The sequence below is a fragment of the Gossypium arboreum genome, chromosome 13 (genome assembly GCF_025698485.1).
Source record: "Gossypium arboreum isolate Shixiya-1 chromosome 13, ASM2569848v2, whole genome shotgun sequence".
Taxonomy (NCBI): Eukaryota; Viridiplantae; Streptophyta; class Magnoliopsida; order Malvales; family Malvaceae; genus Gossypium; species Gossypium arboreum.
This window is the reverse complement of record NC_069082.1, coordinates 112,239,662-112,262,936: the sequence shown is the minus strand read 5'-3', so window position 1 is coordinate 112,262,936 and position 23,275 is coordinate 112,239,662. Positions and strand designations below refer to the sequence as shown.

Below are 23,275 nucleotides of genomic sequence, written 5' to 3'. Positions count from 1 at the left end.
TCTTTCAATCATGGTCTTATTCATTTTATGTCACGCTGCCATGGTATCTTTCAACCATGGTCTTATTCATTTCCAGTCATGTTGCCATGGTATCTTTCAACCATGGTCTTATTCTTTCATGTCACGTTGCCATGGTATCTTTTAACCATGGTCTTACACATTTCATATCATGTGCCATGGTATCTTTCAACCATGGTCTTACACATTTCATATCATGTTGCCATGGTATCTTTCAACCATGGTCTTACACATTTCATTTCAGATAGCACACTCCCGCGAACCTCATCCTTACAGCGGGATTACCAGTCCAGGCTAAATCCCCTGTAATATAAACTCATAGAGTATTGTCGGGATTACCAGTCCAGGCTAAATCCCCTGCAACGACAATTACTCTAATGAGCTTAGATCTGAATTACCAGTCCAGGCTAAATTCAGACCCTAATTTGGACTACCCGTCCGGGCTAAATCCATTTTACACGTATTCTTCGGAAGGGCTATATCAGGATAGGATCACCCGTCCGGGCTAGATCCTTTTTACCGTCAATTCCTTTTCCAATGATCCATCGAATTCCATTTCATTCAACCGGGATTTATTTTCAATTTATATCGAGTATTACCAATATTTCATCAATTATCATGAATTGAACATTCAAATCATATTTTCATCACATAACCACATATTTCAAGTATTTAAAAATACAATTCAAGTTACACAAACTTACCTCATTGCTTGTTTGTGTTTATAATTTCATTAATCCGATATCTTTTTTTTTCCACGATAAAGTCTCGTATTTGAGTCGTCCGGATCTTTATAAATAAATTTGATCATAATTTTCATTCATTTCATATTCTAACGCATTTAATTAATGCTATAGGCAAAATTATCATTTTCCTCTAAACTTTTAATTAATGACGATTCCATCCTTAGGGTCAGGAAAATAAAATTCTTGCATTTTAATCCTTATTTCCAGCTATTATTCTCATACATATTGATAACAGTCCATGAATTCTATAAAATATCAGAATTTTCCATAATTTCAACATTTTTCAATTTAATCCCTAAAACATGTTTTCCCCCGATCTTGAGCTAAATTAATAATTTCATTCAATTTTTTAATTTAAATAATAAAATAATCCATTTCATGCAATTTGATCTTTTCTGAATTTTTTACAAAATTGCCCATAAAGTTTTACTTTTATTCAATTTAGTCCCTGAGCCTAAAATATGCAAATTAGCCATGCTAGATGAATATTCATACATATTTTTCCTCCTCCTCCTGTCCATTCCACATCCTTAATTTATATAGCATGCTACAATTAACATTATCAATAATTTCACTTTACTTATGTGTATATTCAAAACTGTCCATTTGCATCATAGTCACTAAATTATTTATATCTTGAGCTACAGAACTTGAAATTAAGATATGCTAATTTTCCATGAAACTAGACTCACATATATTCTTTCCATAAAATTTTTATAATTTTTTAATAAGTCAATAAGTACAGTTTATTCTTTAAAGTCACCCTTATTCTGTTGTCTAATAGTTTTGACCCTTCCTCACTAAAAATTAATTATCTCCTCGTACAGGATTCAAATCATGTTCCCGTTTATTTATATTGAAAATATACTCATTCATAATTCTAATCATATAAATTAAATTTCATAATTATTTTTCTCTAATTTTTGATGGTTTTCCAAAGTCAGAACAGGGGAACCCGAATTCACTCTGACCTTGTCTCACAAAATTTATTATTTCTCATAATTCACAATTCCATTTCTTACAACATTTCTTTTATAAGAAACTAGACTCAATAATATTTAATTCCATATTTTTTTCATCTTCAAATTTGATTCCAAAAATTTATGGTGATTTTTCAAAGTTAGCCTATTGCTGCTGTCCAAAACTGTTTTAGTGCAAGATATTAACTACCATGTTTATAACACCCTTATTTTCTTTCTCTACACTATTTTTCATTTCTTTCTCTTATTTTCTCTTCACTAACATATCAAGAACATAGGATCATATGTAAAGAAACTCGACATTAACATCAATCCCATGTTTTTTCAATAATATCAAACTTAAAAATATATTGAAATCATGATGTTTTTACCTTGTTCTATTGATTTCAATCTTCATCTTGATTTTCTCTCTCCTTCAGCTTCCATTTCTTGAATCCAACTTGATATTTTAACTTCCCATAGCCTCCTTAACATTTTTCTCTCTTGGTAGCCATGGAAATTCTTTTGATTTTTGGGTGAAAATGGTGAATTTTTGGTAAAAGGACCAAATTGTAAAGAAAAGAAAGTTTCTTTCTTCCTTTTCTCTTCATACGTTGGGTGCATGGGAAAAAGATGATGATTCTTCATCTTTCTTTCCTTATATATATACTAGATAAAATAATAATAAAATAATAAAATATCATTTAAAAATTAAATTAAAATATTAATAAACTAATATTTATTTATTTATTTAATCTAAAATATCTCCAACATCATCATTGCTTTCTAGATTTCTCTCTCTTCCAATTGACCATTTTGCCCTTTATTATCTTTTAAAATTTCATCCTTGAGTCATCATTTAATTTGATAAAATTGCAATTTAGTCCCTCATAGTTCTTCACCTATTCAATTTGGTCCTAACTCATCCATTTCCTTAGTTTCTAGATCATTCCACTCTTAAAATATTTACACTATTGGTCCTTCAACTTTTTATATTTACACTTTAACCCCTCAAATTTTGAGTATTTATTCTTATTCAACAAAACTTTTCTCACTTTTACAATTTAGTCCTTTCTTGAATTAATATATCATAATATACTTCTCAATTTTGACATAACTCAAAATTTCCCTTTTTGTCACTTTATTTCCTTATTTTACTATATCAAGGATAATATCTTACTATAAAAAATTTTTGGGGTATTACAACACCTCCAGATCTGATCATAACGTTTAGGTCGGGTTTGGGGTGTTACACTTGGTGGTATCGAAGCCAGTTTCAAAACTCAAGCTATGATTTTGGGTTTAAATTTTCATGAAAAATGTTTTTTAGAACAAAATGTCTTCCTGTTTAAATATGAAAAATGAGTTTTTGGAATACCGAGTCTCTGGTGCTGATCCTATAAGTACTTTTACTTTAATTAAACTGCTTAGTTAGAAACAATACTTTAGTATTAGCAATACTCTTGCTTTAGTAAAAAAAACTATAGCGACATTGAAAAATATTCTGATAAGATTTTTTACATAAGACATATGATAAGAAAATTTAAATTGATACATAAAATTCTAGTAATGTAGATAACTGTATGTGGAATTCATAGACGAGGTACTTGTGGGCACGGTGGGCGCCGAAGAGAGGCTCAAGCTGAGCCTCAATGGTTAGTATGTCTAATTTGGATACAAGTAAAACCATGGGTAAGCCTACTACTGAGACTGGGTCTCAGACTCAGATGGCTGGGGACGACGTATTGTCCCAAGTCATGTTAAGAGTTTTGGAAAAGGTTGTTGGGATTCATTCTGGATTTAGGAGCCATTGGTTGATAACTAAACGACTTCAGTCCAACGGTGCTGAGTTGTTTAGGGGAGTTAGTAGGGTCACCCCGACTGTGGCCAAATATTGGTTTGAAGGCCACAAAAAGGATTATGAATGATATTGACTGCACTCTTGAGCAGAAATTAAAGGTTGCAGTGTGGTTACTTTGCTATGAAGCTTACCAGTAGCGGCTGACCATTGAGAAGGGTACTCAACCTGATTAGAATTTTTGGGAGTATTTTAAGGATGCCTTCTATAGCAAATATGTAGGGGCAAGTTATGTGGGGGATCATAGACTTGTCTTTGTGGTCCTTACTCAAAGGGATAGAACTGTGGTCAAGAGTGAGACCAAGTTTTTTAGGTTGAGCAAATATGCTCAGGGATTGATATCACTTGATTACGACAAGAGCATTTGGTTTGAGGAAGGATAAAGGTATGATATTAAGGTCCTAATAGCTCTTCAGGGAGAATGAGTTTTTGTCATCTTGGTGGATAAGGCAAAAATTTCTGAGGAGGTTAAGTGCACTGAGCACGAAAAGAGGGACAAGAAGAGAGGAGGGACTAAGTCTAAGAGGGATTCATAGCCCCCTAGCTCTGTTTATAGACCTAAGAAATGAGTCATATTTAATGGGCCTCCGCGGGTTGAGGCACCAGTTATTGTTTCTGATACTCGTGTTTGTGGGGATTATGGTAAACGCCATCCGGACGAATGTTGGAAAAGGTTGAAAGCTTGTCTGCGATGCGGTTCTATGGAGCACTACATTAGAGATTTTCCATTTTAGATGTTGTTTGGAAGGGATTGTAATTGATCTTTAGTATGTTAGTAAGTCTCAAAATTTTTTATATATTTGAGAGACTTATATAGGTTTATGTACTGATTTTTTAAAGCACTTATCAATTCATTAAGAATTATTAATGTGAAAGTGCATTTGAGATAATAAAACCTTTTGTTGGTGGTTTTACAAACTAAATTCTCAGGAGAGAAATTTAATGGTTAGAAGTCTAGTCTTTAAATACTAAAAATGAGGATTTTATACTAGGGTTTGATAGAACTAGGATCATTTTTCGTAATGAGTTCAAAGATAGTAAATTCATCTCACTATACTATTCTTCATAGATGAAGGAAAATTGAATTGCGCAAACAATCTCTTATTCCCTATTTTCCCTTTGTTTATCTCAATGTCTATAAAAATATTCATTTCTACTGTCACTACTGTTCATACTCTATTTCTTGCATATTCACAACTAGTTCAAATCAATATATTTAGTATTAAAAGCTTGAGGTTGCCTTAACTTTCAAGTTCAAAGGCAAAACCAATCAACCAACAAAGATTTTTTAAAGCATTTTTTGTGTTAGAAAGTGCATAAGTTTTATTGTATTCTTATCATTAAATTTAAAAGAACAAAGGAGTACTAGTTATGCACTTGTTGATAAGGGTGAACATTCAATCGAGTCAACTCGAATCGAGTGAAAAAATTGAGTTAGTTGAGTTGATGAATCTTATTTTAGCAACTGAACTTAATTTGAATTTTTTCTTAATTGAATCGAGTCAAAAAAATTTCGAGTTAAGTCGAGTCGAGTTAACAAATCCTATTATTTATACTCAATATTGTGTTTACATATGAAGTACAAGGTTAGCTGCATAAACAATATAATGGTTTTACCTTTTAACTTAACGGGTAAATATTTACCAAAATGACGTAGTTTTGCCTTTTAACTAAATGGTTTTGACTTTGAACTTTAGAAAAGGTAAACATTTATCAAAATAATGTAGGTTTGCCTTTGTCTTATTTGGATTTTCAGAAAACTCAAATTGTGTAATTCATATTCTAGTTAAACTGAAAATTTTGATTTTTTTTCGAGTTTTTTGAATTGAATCGGATTTTACTCACCCCTACTTGTTGATACCAAAAAAAATTAAGAAACATACTTTTTATTATAATCTCCTCCCAATTTATAAATGAATAAAAAATTATATTTATTTAATGTATTATTATATTTTATATTTTTATTCATTTACAAAAAATATATATTTAACTATTTGTTGAATGTAAAAAATACAAAAAAATAGTATTTTCGAATTATATAAGAAATATCTAATGAATTCAATACTTACAAGCATAACTAATATAATTATATACAGCTAAATTCAACGTGAACTTATTTTTAAAAAATTGATGAAAAAGTTTTTAAAATTTTAATTTTATAAAAATTATTTTATTAGATTATTAGTTGTGAGGACTAATTTTTGGTTAAATTCGCTATTAGCCCTATACTTTTGTAAAGCTAAGGATTTAATCCTTGTACTTTTATTTGGTCATTTTAGTCCCTGTACTTTCTTAATTTTAAAATTTTAGTCATCACCAAATAATAATTATTAAATTCATTAAGTTATATTGTTTCCAAAATTTAAAGCACCAAACATATTATTATATATGTAATGTCATTTCAACTTATTATTTTCACATATTACTTACTAAAAATCAATTAATGGATTAACGACTTTCATATGCTTGAAGACTAAAATTTCAAATTTTGAAAAGTATAGGTATTTAGAATGATCCAGTTGAAAATATGAATCAAATCGACAATTGTACACATAGTACAAGACTAATAATTGAATTTAACCAAATGAATTTAACTACAACTATTTGGGTCAAGACTAAAATTTCAAATTTGAAAAAGTACAATGACTAAAATTGACCAATTCGAAAAATATAAGGACTAAAATTGATCAAATAAAAGTACAGGGACAAAATCTATAAATTTCATAAAATACAAGGAATAGTAGTGGAAATTAATTTTTTTTATATAAAGGACCAAAGTTTCTTTAATAGTAAAGAATCATGTTATTGCGTCACTTTCATCGTAGACTCGCGGTGATCATTTAGGGTCCGTTTGTTTACATGTAAAAGGTTTTACGGAAAATATTTTTTACATTTTTTTGTGTCTGTTTTACAGAAAATAATTTGGTCAACGGAAAATGACTTACGAGGTTAAAGTAAAATATTTTGAAAAGTATAAGTCATTTCCGGAAAAGAGCTCATCTATAGATAATTTTATTTTTTATAAAATTAACTTAAATCAAGCTTAATCTTTTATATTGATAATAAATTTTATTTTATTTTTAAAAATATTTAAAATATTATATTTTCAATATTATTAAACATGCATATTTAATTATTTATATTTAGTCATATAATAAACTATTAATATAATAAATATTATTTATTAAAATAATAAATTATTTAATATTTTAATTTTATTTTAATAATAAATTTTAAAATTATAATTTTAAATAAAATTATTCACATATTATTGCAAATATTCAATATTAATATTTTAATAATAAATATTTATTACAATTATAAATATATTAATAATAAATGTTTTGTAGTATAAAGGTTAAAATATGTCATAAGTTTATGTACACTTCATGATTTCTAATTTAGTCTTTGTACTTTTATTTTTAAGAATTTAGTCATTTACTTTTCAAATTTGAAAATCAAGTCCAATTGTTGACATTGCTAATTTTTTGTCAATTTTGTTGATGTCACATTTTAAATAAAAAATACTCACTTAGTAGTCATGTAATAAAAAATGACGTTATAATGGATTTGAATTTAACATAATATTTTTAATATATACAAAAACAATGTAAAACATAAAATTATAGATAAAAATAAATTCAATTAAACAATGAAAAAATAAGAAAAGCTCAAATATATGTTTGTTTAACTGAAAACAACTTTTATGAAATATTTTAAGAAATCTACCAAACAACAGAAAATATTTTACACAGATTCATCCAAACACCAAAAAAATATTAGCTTTTCCACAAAAGTAAATCATTTTCCAGAAGTCATTTTCAATGAAACAAATAGAGCCTTATATGAATTTTCGTCTTTAATTTTGTCAAAATAAAATTATAGTATACATATATATATATATATATATATATAAAAGAAGCCTTCCATGCAATAATAAGAAGTCTTTTATGTGTATTTATTTAAGTAAACCTTCTAAGTTATCTTTTCCTATGCCATTTAACAGTTACGGGTTTTAATAAAAAATGAATAGTTGGATAGTTATTTTGTAACGTTTATAATTAGGTGACTAAAAATAAATTTATTAATAGTTGAGTAACTATCGATTGTAGTTTCTCCCACTTTTATTAATTTTATTTATTTGATAATTGTAATTTTTATAGGGAAAACTACATTAGTAGTCACCCAACTAAGAAAAGTTATAAAATGGTTACTCAATTATTAGTATTTTTTGTCACTTAACTATAAAAGTTACAATATGTTCATTCAACTATTCGATTTTTTTGTCACCCAACTATCTTAGATTTTTAGATATTTCTATTTTTGCATTAGCAAGCTAGTGACCAAAATAAAATAAAATTGAATAGTCGGGTAATATTTTATAATTTTTCATAATTAGGTAACAAAAAAATAATAATTAAAGGACCATTAAAAAATCATAATTGAGTGACCTATATTGTAATTTACTATTTTTATAAATGTTATCCAAAATAACAATCAATCCGAAGAAATCAATATGGTACCAATTAGAAAACAATCGTACTAACTGCCTTGATTTTATCAGATTATAATAATTTTGATATATATTCACATCCTATTTATATTTTTTTATATTTTAATTATATAATTTGGTATTATATCAGTATATGAATACCATATAATACTATAATTCTATTGTGATAAAATGCATAAGGTGGCCAGAAATAATATTTAATAAATTGTGGGTGTGCAATTAGTACTAGTCTGGGGTCAATGTTCCAAGAAGCCTTGGAAATTTAGAAATCTTGGGGTCAAGTCTAAAGAATGAGGCGAAAGGCAAAGGCAATTTTGATTGTCCAAAATAAGGTGCGGACGGCATGTGCTTTAAACAGCCACCAAACTATTTCAGATTTTTCTTCAACAAATTTATTTGTTTATATTGTATTTAAATAATATTTTATTTTATATTCATTTTTTTTAAAAAAAGTAACTATTTCGAAATGACATTAATTCTAGACTTATCTAAAAGTGGGTGGTTTAGACTTTGGAAGAGTGTTTTCCTTCAAAATTTAGCCTGAATCACAAATCAATAGTAAATCTAATCTATTTTATTTGAATTTAATTATGAAAATATGTACATATCTTTAATATTTTGTTATCAAATCAGCTATTGGCCTTATGAGAATTTTCCTCCACATACCACACCTTCAACTGAATTATGCTAAGGATATTTTTTTTCCCATGGAATGTTAACTGCTTATAAATGTCACATAAAATTTAAACTAAATATGAAATTTTTGGTTTTTTAAATATTGAATTTTTTTTAAGAAAAATTCAGCGAAATTTCTATGTACAGATTGCTCTCAACCCTTCCCTGTCCCTTATTTAAAAAAAAACTGATTTTTTTAAAATTATTTTCTCCTTTTTTTAAAAAAAATTAAAGACCGATGAAATGCCATTATCAATAAATAATTGCATATATGCATGAGTTAATCTATCACCAAGCAAGTGACACAAAACAACGGTGGAAAATTGCAAAAAATGAATAAAACCACATCAAAAAACCCCAAAAAAAATCAAAAAACTCACCGCCTTCTCAAGAAACCTTAGAAAAACAGAACCAGAAAAATAAAAGAAACAAGAAAACCAAAAGCTTCTTTCGACAAGAAACGCAGCAGCCCCATCTCTCCGGCATCCTTCATCGACGTCACTACAACCATCGTCTTGCTCCCACAGATCAACAACCCTCAAAACATCACGATCGATCCTACAGTTTCGAACCATCAGAAGCCTCAATACCCATTTTCTCTGACCTCAACCCCTTCATCTCATATATCTTCTAATTTTTTCGGTCTTTGCTTCTACCTTTAGCGACACCTCATCAATCCAAACCCTCGGCAATAACCCTTGTTTTCCTTCCTGTTATGGGTCAAAATATTTTTGTTAAAATAACGGTTAGTTGCAACGGTTAGTTCATTAAGTAAAACGGTGAGTTTCAATCTTAAAATTGAATCAGTAAAACGGGGCGCATAGTTTAGTGATTCGGTGCGTTTTGCACAACTGTAAGTGCCACGTCTTTTCTTTGCTGTTATTCTCTCCTTTTAAGCATGAATTGTATGGGAGAAACGGTTATGGAAAAACATTAAGAAATTTTCTGAACTTTTCTTCCTCTGTTCTCTCTTCTATTCTTCTTCTTCTTCGACATTTTCTGTGGAATTTTTGAGATCTTAACAAAGGTATCAAAGCCTCTACGATCCCTACAATGGTCGGTGATGGAGTTTTGACGAGGTTTCAGAAAGAGGTGGGCAGTATGCAGTAAGAAATTGCCAAAATTCAAGAGAGAATGGCTCGTTTAGAAGCAACGATGGACTCCAAGTTTCAAGCTTTTAAAGAGGAGTTCTGAGGGGATTTGTAAGCACTCTTGAGTCAGTATTTTGACAATGGGAAAGGGGTCCTCGAAGCACTACCTGGTTTTTATCAAAAGGAGGTCGAAGCACCCACTGTTCCTGTTGGACCGAACTTGGCAGATGTAAGAAGCGTGCATTTGAGGAATCAATCACCTGTGGTTGGGGTGTTTGAGAAGGTCAGTAGGCTTGAATGTCCCAAGTTTGATGGTAATGATTTTTGAGGATGGTGGACCAATCTTGAGCAATATTTTGAGGCTAAGAGAATACCAGAGTCTAGCAAGGTCTATGTGGTGATGTTGAATCTAGAAGGGAGAGCGTTCGAATGGCATCATTTTTACTCCCAGCGAAATGGGGGTCTCCAGATGCTATCGTGGCTAGCATACATGAAGAATATGCAGGATCATTTTGGTTTTGGTTAATTTGGCAACCCTATAAAGGAGCTAGTTAACTTGAAACAACAAGGTACGGTGGAACAATATCAAGATATGTTCGTAGGACTATTGAATCAATTGTATCTACCCGAACCTTATGCCACTAGCATTTTTCTTAGCAATTTAAAAATTGAGATTGGTCACTACTTGGATCTATTTGAACCTGCTACGCTAATGGAAGCTTTTCAGTTAGCTAAGAAAATCGAGGTGCTCCTATCTTGTCCAGCAAAGAAGTCTCCCACACCTTCGCGTAACTCACCTAGATCGATGTTGAATTCTTTCATCATATCAGGCTACTCCTCATCATCTACAAGATCTATTTCTGCTTCACAGTCTGTGAGCAATACTTCAATCAACAAGTCAGGCACTCGATCTATTTCTCCAGCTGTGATGGCAAAACGTAAGCAGAAAGGTTTTTGCTTCTGGTGTCGAGCCAAATACCATACGTGGCACAAATGTGTTAAATCGCAGTTATACCAGTTTTTGTGGGAGCCTTTATCTGACAGTGAAACAAAATAATTTCAAGAGTGTTCAGAGAAGCTCGAGGAAGGAAATTCTGAAGAAGAACCGTCGAAATCCCATGTGATTTCGTTACATGCTCTCAATGGGTTACAAAGCCATAACACCATGAGGGAAGCTACTCGGGTAGGATTGATTCTAGCCATTATTTTGGTTGACTCTGGTAGTATGCATAATTTTATAGATGCAAAGCTGGTAAGTAGACTGTCTTTGCCAGTAATACCTCAAGAGAAGTTGAAAGTGCTTATAGCAAATAGGAGTTGTCTCTTTACTAGGGGAATGTGTAAAGAAGTGTCATGGGAGGTCCAAAACCATCATTTTGAAATAGACTTTATTGTTTTTCCACTAAAAGGATGTGACATGGTTTTGGGAGTTCAATGGCTATTGATGTTAGGGGACATTGTTTAGAATTTTAGCTCATTAACCATGTAATTTATGGTTAAGGGTCAGACCTGTATTATTCAAGGCGCTGTTCCTGGTTCTTTGGCCGTGGAGGAGTATGGTTCAAATGAAAAATGTTTTATGATTATGGGACAGGCATTGGGACCTTACACAGTGATAATGAACACGCCCAATCAAATAGCACTATCAACCATCACAGTTAAGGAATCTGAAGAACATCTTCAGGCACTGTTGGAAGAATTTGTAGATGTCTTTCAGGTGCCTAAGGGGTTACCACCTCCTCGATTGCATGATCACAGAATTTCTTTAAAAGATGAAAGTGTGGTGATAAAGGTTTGACCCTATTGATACCCAACTATTTAAAAGACTGAAATAGAGAAATTAATTCATGAGATGTTTCAAGCGGGGATAATTAGAAACAGCAACAGCTCATTTGCTTCTCCTATAGTAATGGTTAAGAAGAAGGATGGTTGTTGGTCGTTGTGTGTGGATTATAGACAACTAAATCAGCATACAATTAAGGACAAATTTTCTATCCCTATAATTGAGGAGTTATTAGATGAGCTAGGGGAAGCTCGAGTGTTTTCCAAGCTGGACCTAAAGTCAGGATACCATCAAATTCGAATGAGGGAATCCAACATACATAAAACAGCCTTCAGAATACATGAAAGGCACTATGAATTTCTCGTAATGCCTTTTGGCCTCACTAATGCCCCTTCTAGTTTTCAGGCTCCTATGAACTCGATCTTCAAGCCATTATTGATAAAATGTGTGCTTCTATTTTTTTTATGATATGCTGGTGTACTCGAGTTCTTGGATCGAACATCTACAGTATTTAAGATAGGTTCTATGTCTTTTGAGGGACCAACAATTGTTTGCCAAGAAGAATAAATGTTTGACACTACTCAAATCGAGTACCTAGGCCATGTTTTATATGCTGGAACGGTTTCTATGGACAAGTCTAAGGTTGAATGTGTTTCATCATGGCCAGTTCCTTAATCTGTCAAGGAATTAAGAAGCTTTCTTGGTCTCTCCGGGTATTATAGGAGGTTTATTTGACATTACGGAGTGTTGGCCAAAACTCTTATCAATTTGTTAAAGAATAATAGATGGAAATGGTCTGAACAGGCTACTTTCGTGTTTTAATCACTTGAAAATGCCCTTTGCACAGCACCTGTCTTGGTGCTACCAAATTTTCAGCTCGAATTTACAGTGGATACTGATGCTTGTGCGACTAGAATTGGAGCTGTGTTGCAGCAGCAAGGGAGACCAGTGGCATACTTCAACAAAGCCTTAGGGGTTCGACATCAGGCCCTATCAATCTATGAAAACGAAATGTTGGCTATTCTATTGGCTGTGAAGAAATGGCATGCTTACCTGGTGGGAAGACACTTCAAGATACGTACTGATTATCAGAGTCTGTAATTTTTGTCTGATCAAGTAGCAGTCACTCCATTTCTACAATGTTGGGTGGCTAAGATGTTGGGCTACGACTTTGAGGTTTCTTACAGGAAGGGAGTCAATAACAGAGCAGCTGATGCACTGTCTCAACAACCTCAGCTGGACCAAGGTCAACTTTTCCACTTGTCAACGAGTTCTGTCATCTCGAATCTACTAGCTCAGGTGCAACATTCATATGAGCCTGATGATAAGCTCAAGAAAATCATACAAGATGTTCATCAGCCTGGAGCTCAGAGCCAAAAATATTCATGGGATGGTCGTTTCTTACGCAGAAGAGGGAAAATTATAGTTAGAAAGGACCTACAGCTACGACGAGAATTATTTCAACACTTTTATGCTAGTGCTATAGGGGGCTCTCGGGGATGCATACCACTAGGAAGCGTTTAGCTAGTCAATTATACTAGATAGGTCTCACTACTGATGTTAAAAAGTGGATTCGAGAATGCTTGGTCTGTCAACGGTACAAAAGTGAAACAGTGGCTTCTTCAGGACTTTTACAGCCGTTACCTGTTCCTAACCGAGCCTGGTCCATCATCAGTTTAGACTTTCTCGAGGGCCTACCAAACTCGAACAGGAAAAATTCCATTTTAGTAGTGGTAGATCATCTGACTAAATATGGACATTTTGCGGCTCTATCTCACCCATACACAGCTAAGGAAGTGGCCTGGGAATATCTAAAAAATTTCTATCAGCTTTATGATATGCCTGACTTGATCATATCCGACAGGGACAAAATTTTTGTTAGCAATTTCTGGCAAGAGTTTTTTCGACAAGCAAGGACCAAACTCTTATTATCCACGGCATACCACCCTCAAACAGAAGGCTAGACGGAGGTCTTAAATAGATGTCTTGAAAATTACCTGCAGTGTATGACTCGTGAAACACCCTCACAATGGTTCCAGTGGCTACCTCTTGCCGAATGGTGGTACAATTCCTCATTTCACTCTTCTATCCAGTTGACCCCATATGAAGCATTATATGGGCAACCACCACCCATACATATGTCTTACTTAGCAGGCACCCCATCTATAGCAGTAGTAGACAGAAGTTTGCAGGCTAGGGAGGCCGCTAGGAAGCTGTTGCATTTTCACTTAAAAAGTGCTCGATCTCGTATGAAACAATTTGCTGACAAACATCGCTTAGAAAATAGTTTTAACGTTGGAGATCTAGTGTATTTATATCTACAACCCTATCGACAGCAAATAGTGCGAACGGTGCTTAATCAGAAGTTATCTCCCAAGTATTATAGGCCTTTTCCATTGCTCAAAAAAGTCCGAGCTGTGGCTTACACTTGACAGTTACCTCCGGGCTCTCGCGTTCACCCTACTTTTCATGTGTCGCAACTGAAGAAACATATTGACTCCAGTCTGGCTCAAGCTCATCCACCTTTGCATGATGATCATGGTGCCATACAGAAAGAACCCGTTAGGATTGTGGACAGAAGAATAGTCAAAAACGGAAATCAAGCTATTACAGAGGTTTTAGTGGAGTGGATCGACTCTTTTCTGGAAGATGCTACATAGGAGTCGCGAACCATTCTTCGAACAAAATTTCCTCATTTCCATCCTTGAGGACAAGGATTTTCTTCTGGAAGGCAGTATTTGTTATGGGTCAAAATATTTCTGTTAAAATAACGATTAGTTGCAACAGTTAGCTCATTAAATAAAACGGTGAGTTTCAATCTTAAAATTGAATTAGTAAAATGGGGCGTATAGTTTAGTGATTCGGTGCGTTTTGCACAACTGTAAGTGCCACATCTTTTCTTTGTTATTATTCTCTCCTTTTAAGCATGAGTTGTATGGGAGAAACGGTTATGGAAAAACATTAAGAAATTTTCTAAACTTTTCTTCCTATGTTCTCTCTTCTATTCTTCTTCTTCTTCGACATTTTCTGTGGAATTTTTGAGATATTAGCACTTCCTCCGCCATAGCATGCTCCACTTGATTCACCAATCTACCCACGAATCTAAAGGGGAGTTCTTTGAATCTTTAAGCCCTTTCTTTAAATTTCCATTATTATCACAACAGTACTCGATCTTTCCTTCCCCAGTTACTGAACTTTTTTAACTATAGTCAAAGAATCCCCCTCCACCACCAATCTCCGAAATCCCAATTCTTCAGCCAATATCATCAGTTGTAAATAGGCTCTCGCCTCTACTGTAGTTGCATCGACCACAAAATTATTTGGGCATGTACATGCTACTAGAATATACCCCTCACCATTTCTAAAAGTTATTCCTGACACCAAACTATGCTCGTGCTTGTTAAATGATGCATCAAAGTTAACTTTAACCACATTTGTCATTGACAGATACCATGCATTGCCATTCAGATTAATGCTTGTTGCTACTATTATTTCTACTTTACTATTCTCTATATAGTAGGCTTTAACAAAAGAAATTAGGCCAGACACACTTTGTCTTTCACAATGACGATAGACATTGTTTCTAGGATGCCATACTGCCCAAAAAACAGTAGCTAACCATTTACATTGTTCTTCACCATCTTTGACAAATAAATTTTCTAACCACATTTTCCAACTTTTCCCTTGGTTAATGGGTAAGACAGTAATACACACCTATTGCAAGACACATTTGGTGAACGAGCAGTCCAGAAAAACGTGGCTCACTGACTCTTCCATTAAGTGACAGAAACGGTAACAATTCACCACCACCTACTTTCTCAATTGTAAATTATCAAATGTAGGAATGTAATTCTAAGTCAATTTTCGTATTGTAATTTTTATCTTACTCGCAACTTTTAGTCTCCATAATTTGTTCTAAAAATTCTGTAATAGCGTATCCTACTGTAGCCCCTCCCTAATTAATGTTGTCACATCCCCATTTAGCAGTCATTTGTACCCACTGCTTACCGAATATAGTCTTGTATTATCACCTCTCCAAACCCTCTCATACCCGAGCTCAACTCCAGCACTTGGAATGGTCATTATTCTGCTCACTTGCTATTCATCAAATAGCTCTCGCAATATCTCTAATTTCTAGGTAGCCGACTCAATATTAATAAGATCTGCCACCACTGTATAATTAATATCAATGTTCTGAATTACTATTCTTCCTTGTCTAGGGCCTGGTAACCATGCATCATTCCAAATGTATAACATTCTGCCATTTCCGACTCTCTACCCCATACCTAGTTCAAGAAGCCTCCAAGCACCCCAAATGCTCCTCCAGGTATACAAAGGGTGAGAAACTAAACTGACACTCATAAAATCATTAATTGGATAGTACTTAGCTTTCATGACTCAAGCAAACAAACAGTCTAATTTCATTACTAATCACCAACCATGTTTTTGCAAGCAACGAAATATTGAACTTTGCTAAGTCTTATTTTATATAAAATTTTGAACTAAATATGAAAATTTTGGTTTTTTAAATATTGGATTTTTTAAGAAAATTTCAGCAAAATTTCACTGTAGAAACGGCTATCAACCCTTCTCACATCCCTTATTTTTAAAACAAAAACTAATTTTTTAACTACTTTCTCTTTTTCCCTTTTTTTAATTAATATTAATAAATAATAATTATAATTATGATAATAAGTATAAAATATTTTTTAAAACATACTATGAAATAAAATTTTCAAAATTTATGAAATTTCAACTCAAGCCAAGCTATACATGAATTTGACCGGATAAAATATCATCAATAATATATATATGCACTGCTTAAAGATCATGTAGTTATTTAGCACAAATTAATGTTTAATTATTTGAGTTTTAATAAAATAATAATTATTTATCTATCATATATACAAAAGGTATAAATTTGGAGAAACGTGCAAAAATACTTCTATTCTTTATTATATTATTAAACTGATATTAAAAATAATTTTAACTATATTATTAAATATTATGTGATAGTAACAGTTGATAGGAGTCAAAATGGAATAATAACAAAAATAGGGTAATTTCTTAAATTTTATTAATAGGCCTCAAGGGTATATATATACAGAGGGAGATGTATAGGAATCAAATTGCTAAAAGATAATATCTCATAATAATATCATATAATATCTCATTAGGAATCAAATTGCTAGGAGAGAATATCCAATAATAATATCTTATAACATCCCATTAGGAATCAAATTACTAAAAGATAATATCTCATAATAATATCCTAACATTCCCCCTCAAGTTGGAGCATGCAGATCATAAATGCCCAACTTGTTGAGATTCAAATTGCGGTTTACCAAGCGCCTTTATAAAAATGTCAACCAACTGAATGGAGGTCGGAACATAAGAATGTGCAATCAACCTATCCTAGATTGCACCCCATCCTAGATTGCATCCCTAACAAAGTGACAATTCACTTCAATATGTTTAGTACACTCGTGAAATACGGGATCCTGTGCAATATGTATTGCAGATTGACTATCACAAAATAAAGGAATTGCTATAGCATGATGAACACCGAAGCTTAATAGCAAGGCCTTCAGCCACTTGAGCTCACAAGTGACAGAAGCTATGGACCTATACTTAGCCACAGCAGAAGAATGGGAAACAATATGTTGTACTTTATTAGTTTTCCAGGAAATAAGAGATTGTCCTAGAAAGACAAGCTAGCCAGTAAGCAGATACCGAGTTAATGGACAAGTAGCCCAATCCGAATCACACCACCCTTTCAAGGATAAATCACTATCAAATCTCAAAAGAATTTCTTGGCTGGGAGAGCCTTTCAAGTATCGGACAACACGTAGAGCCACGTACCAATGCTCCTACCTCAACTCATACATAAACTGGGATAAGACATGAATCGATTATGCCAAATTAGGTCTGGTCACTGCCAAATAAATCAAACAACCTATTAATCATCTATATGGCTCAGGATCAAACAAAATTGTCCCTGTAGCATGCGTTAATTTATGATTCTATTCTATTGGCTATCCTGCGGGCTTTGCTCCTAAAACTCTCACCTCCAAAATAATATCAAGTGCATATTTTCTTTGACAAAGAAATAACCCCAAAAAGCTACAAGCTACCTCTATCCCAAAAAAATATTTCAAAACACCAAGATCCTTCATATGAAAACAAGAACTGATATACCTCTTAAAAGTTTTCAAAGCAGTAGAATCGTTCCTAGAAATAAGAAAATCATCAACATAAACTAACACATTAATGCGTACAGATCCCTTAGTGTATGTAAAGAGAGAATAATCAAAATATGATTGAAGAAATCCATAACCTTTTAGTGCAATAATAAGCTTCACAAACCAATACTGAGGAGCCTGTTTCAACCTAGACAAAGGCTTGCACAAATGACAAACCATTCTAAGCTTATCAAAAGTAAAACCTGGAGGAAGCTTTGTATAAACTTTTTCATCAAGATCACCATGCTAGAAGGCATTAGGACATCCATCTAATGTAACTCCCAATTTTTTGAAGCTGCAATAGCTAAGAAAGCCCAAACAATTACCGTTTTTGCCACAGGTACGAAATTTTCATTAGTCAATACTTTCTACCTGGTGATTACCAAAAACAACAAGAAAAGCTTTAAGTCTCTCAATACTTTCATCGGAGTTATATTTAATCTTATACACCTACTTACTACCCAATGCTTTCTTTCCAAGAGAAAGTGTTTCCATAGACCAAGTGTCATTATCCTCCAGAACACAAATCTCCTTTTGCATAGCATTACACCATCCTACATCCTTCACAACCTTTTTAAAAGACTGTAAATTAATCCCTGTAGTAATAGCTGCAAGAAAATTTCAGTGTTTCACAGTAAATTTGTCAAAATTAACATAATATGTTATAAGAAATGGAGTACTTGAGGAAGGCTCTGAAGCAAGTGAGGTAGGAGATGGACTTTTCTTTATGACGGTATGAATGACAAAATCTCGAAGTTTTATAGAGGGAAATTTCTCCCTATACCCTTGTCCTAATTCAGGCACACCATTACCCAAAGCCCTCTGTACCACCGTGTCATTAGAGGAAGAAGAAAATACCACAGGTGTCAAAAAACTTGCAAGCGGCAAACTCACAGGCTGCAGAGTAGTAAGCGGAGGAACTATCGCAAGCTCCAACACCTCTGATTCACCAAAATATGTATAAAAAATTATGCTTGCACACCCATATGGCAAAGCAACATTGTTCGGCTCAATGGTTGTAGCATTCTCATCCAAATACGGAAAAATATCCTCAAAAAATTTCACATTGCGGGACAAAAAAAAACTTCTTAGAATTTATATCATATAAATACCAACCCCTTTTTCCAAAAGGGTACCCAAAGAAAAACACACTTTCGACTCCGACTAGCAAACTTATCACCTTTAGAACGTTGATTTTGAGAAAAACATAAGCAACAAAATACACGAAAATCATCAAACAAAATAGGGCCAACACACGAAGAAGAAGTGAAGGAGTTCGATTAATGATATAAGATGCAGCCACCACAAACTCCCCCTAAAAAGATATATACAGATTTCCTTGGAAACGCAAAGCATGAGCTACATTTAAAATAAGTTAATGTTTCCTCTCCACTCTCCCATTTTTTTGAGGAGTGGCAACACAAAATGTTTGAAAAATAATTCAATTTGCAAGAAAATAATCTTGGAGACAATTAAATTTAGTCTCATTATAACTTCTAACACACTTTATTTGTTGAGAAAATTAGCAATCAACCATAGCAATGAATGACATGAAAACTTTGAAAACCTCATTTTCATTTTCCAATAGATATATCCAAACAACACGAGAGAAATCATCAACCAATGAAAAAAATAATAAGACCCACAAGATAAAACAGTGTCATAAAACCCCAACAAATCACAATGAACTAATTCAAAAAAAACGAGTGGTTTTTTGTTCACTAATTGGAAAGCTATTTCTAGTCTGCTTAGCACGATGACAAATTTTACATGCTTTATTCAGATGATCTCAAAAGTTACTAACATAAGGAAATAACTTTACTACTTTCTCAAAATGGTGACCCAATCTTCTATGCCAAAGTTCCAAAAAGGATTAAGCTTGAACCAAAACCGTTTTGATCTTCAAAACTTGCTGGAAGTAGTACAGGCCATCCCTCTCTCAAGTGCTACAATCAACTCTCTCGAATGAAGTTCCTGAATAGCACATATGTTAGTTGAAAATTGGACAAAACAGTTCATATCATCATTCAAATAAGAAACTAAAATTAAATTACAGTTTAATTTAGGAACATAAAGAACGTGTTTTAAGTGAATTTTGTTCGTCAATTTAACTATTCCTTCTTGGGTAACCACTATTGTTTTAAGTGAATTTTGTTCGTCAATTTAACTATTCCTTCTTGGGTAACCACTATTGTTTGGCTATCAGGGAGTCCAACGGAACATGCTACAACATCTCGCACATTCTTCAAACATATAAGATCACTCGTAACATGATTTGAACATCCCGTATCAATAATCCAATTATTCTTGGACTTACTATTCTACCGAGTGGAAGTTAATTGCTTATTATTAAACACCACCAGAAGAGACAGTCATTGCTCAACGATAAAGTTAGGAAATGTCACCCCTTTTGATGGTGGTGGAGGAGGAGAAGACTCACTGCCAACCATTTAGAATGATGAAAAAAAAATAATTTGTGTAAAAAACCTTACTCAGGTGCCATGACAAGAAAAAGGTAATCTCTTGAATTTTATTAATAGACCTTAAGGGTATATGTATCTATACAGTAGTAGTTACGTAGGAATCAAATTGTTAAAAGATAATATCCCATAATAATATCTTATAAATACCATAGAGAAGAAGAGAAGAGGAAGCCATTAGAGAATATTGAAGAAATCAACTCGAAGAACACCATTGGAGTCAACTCTGAAGTAAATTTCCATCAAGATTGAAGATCTCTTTTTAATTTCTTTTGAAGTTTTTATGAGTTTCTTTATTTCATGTGGTTATTCTGTCTTTAAGTTGTTTATATTCACAATTATGAACTAATTTCCTTGATACCTAGGGGAGATGAACCCAATGATGAATTCTATTATTTGATTTTTGTCTTATGCGATAAATACTATATTCTTGTTCTCAGTTATTTATGCTTATCTCTTGTTTTAATATTTTTGAGATATTAATTCATGTTTAATATGCTTAAATTAGATGAGGAAAAGTCTCTGTTTAAGAGTAGATCTAGTACAATTGAGTGGATCTGCATGCAATCCTATAAATAGGACAACATAAATCTACCAGATTAGAGTCAAATCTAATAGAGGAATCCATAGATCGAGTTAATGCAATAATAGGGATTTTAATTAGAAAGAAATTTCAATTAATCAACCTAGAGTCAATTGCTCCTACTCTCGAAAGAGATATTAGCATAATTTAGGGATTTCTATGGATCAAGATACCAATTGAATAAATCGTTTAATTTAGATTCATGATAATAGATGAAGCCTAGGTGAATTCTTTCCTGGGTATTGTCTCGCTTATTGGTTATTATTCAATTATTTTCCTGATTTGTTCTCTGTTTAGTTCTTTAGTTAAATTAATTTAGTAATCTTAGTTTAAATCAATCACTCCAAATTGTTGGTTAAATAATAGTAAAACAGTAATTACTAGTACATCTAGTCTTCGTGGATACGATATCTCTACTCACCGTAGCTATACTATTTATCGATAGGTGCACTTGCCTTTATCATATTTTTAGTTAGTCACATGATATATCAAGTTTCTGGAGCCGTTGTTGAGGACTGAAATATTAGGAAAACTTTATTTCTATTAATTTAGTAATTTTATTTTATTTTATTTTTATATTTTTGTTTTAATTTAATTTTTACAATTTAATTTTTATTTTGTTTGCTTCTGGCAGGTTCTTTAGTTTATGACTAGAGGAAACCTATTGGAACCATTGCTTGTTAACAGTAAGATTGAAAGTACTGCTGGCAGAAATCATAGAGAGGTTAGAGAAGTAAGGCAACTTCAACAGAATATAGTAGACTAACAAGAGGACGAAAATATCACTGAGGAGATTGGTGATAATCAAAATATTCAGCTACCCCCTATAGATCCTATTCCTCGTACTATGTACAATGATGCCAAGCCCACTCTGATTGGCACTGAATCGAGTATTGTAAGACTTACCATTGTTGCAAACAATTTCGAACTGAAACTGAACACAATTCAGATGGTACAACAGTATGTTTAGTTCGATAGTTTACAAGATGAAGACCCAAATACTCATTTGGCTAATTTTCTGGAGATTTGTAACACTTTCAAGAGTAATGGCACCATTGATGACGCCTTTCGTTTACGGTTGTTCCCATTCTTGTTAAGAAACAAGACAAAATAGTGGTTAAACTCTTTACCACGAGGTTCTATCACTACATGGGATCAAATGACCGAAAAGTTTCTTCTAAAGTATTTTCCACCGGCTAAAACAGTTAAGTTAAGGAATGACGTTTCTTCATTTGCCTAGATTGATTTAGAAACATTATATGATGCATAGGAGAGATACAAAGATTTATTGAGAATGTGCCTTCATCATGGGTTACCCTTGTGGTTACAAGTTCAAACCTTCTACAATGGTTTGAATCCCTCGACTAGGCAGTTAATTGATGTAGCAGCTAGTGGAACATTGAATAATAAAACACCTAAGGTAGCTTATGAGTTTATTGAGAAAATGGCATTGAATAATTATCAGTGGCAAGTCATAAAAACAAAACCGATGAAAGTAGTTGGTGCTTTTAATCTATATGTCGTCATCATATTATCAAACCAAGTAGAAGCACGAAATAAAAAAATTTGATGGTTTATATTTTCTACGCAAGTGAATCTGGTGAAGCAATGCGATACAAATAGAGGTGGAATCAATAATTTAGAATATTTACCTTTCGGTCCTAGCACAAAGAATGAGCAAGTCAATTATATAGGTAACAATTCTAGACCTCAAAACAACCCATATAATAACAACTATAATGTAGGTTGGAGGAACCATCCCAATTTCTCTTGGGGTAGTCAAGGAAATAAAAGAACACAACCCCCTCCAAGCTTTCAACAACCTTATCAGCAAAAGAAGAAGCCGAACCTTAAAGAGATGTTGACAAAATTTATCTCGGTATCAGAAAATCGTTTTCAAAACACTGAGACAGCAATGAAAAATCAGCAAGCATCAATTCAATGACTTGAAAATCAAATAGGACAGCTTGCTAAATTAATTTTGAAAAGACCATAATGTAGTTTGCCTAGTAATACTGAAACTAACTCAAAGGAGCTGCTTCTTGCAATTACTGTTCAAGACATGAATGGGTTAGTTAAACATAAACAGAAACTGAGACAAGTAAATGTGGTGAATAATGATGAGGTTGAGGAAGGTAAGAAAGAGGAAAAATCGGCTGTTAGAGAATACAAACCTCGAGTTCCATATCCAATTGCATTGAGAAGGACCACACAAATGAACAATATGGTAAATTTTTTAAGCTCTTAAAAGAATTACACATTAATTTACCGTTTGTTGAAGCTCTTTCACACATACCAAATTCCGTCAAATCCTTAAAGGATTTGTT

At 32.8% G+C, this 23,275-nt stretch overlaps 1 non-coding gene across 1 annotated transcript; it reads right to left on the bottom strand.

Moving 5' to 3' along the window:
* Nucleotides 1-22,155: 22,155 nt before the first annotated feature.
* LOC128287756 (small nucleolar RNA R71) lies at nucleotides 22,156-22,262 on the bottom strand. Its single transcript, XR_008278458.1, has one exon. It is a non-coding gene; the product is annotated as a small nucleolar RNA R71 (small nucleolar RNA).
* Between the last annotated feature and the right edge of the window lie 1,013 nt (nucleotides 22,263-23,275).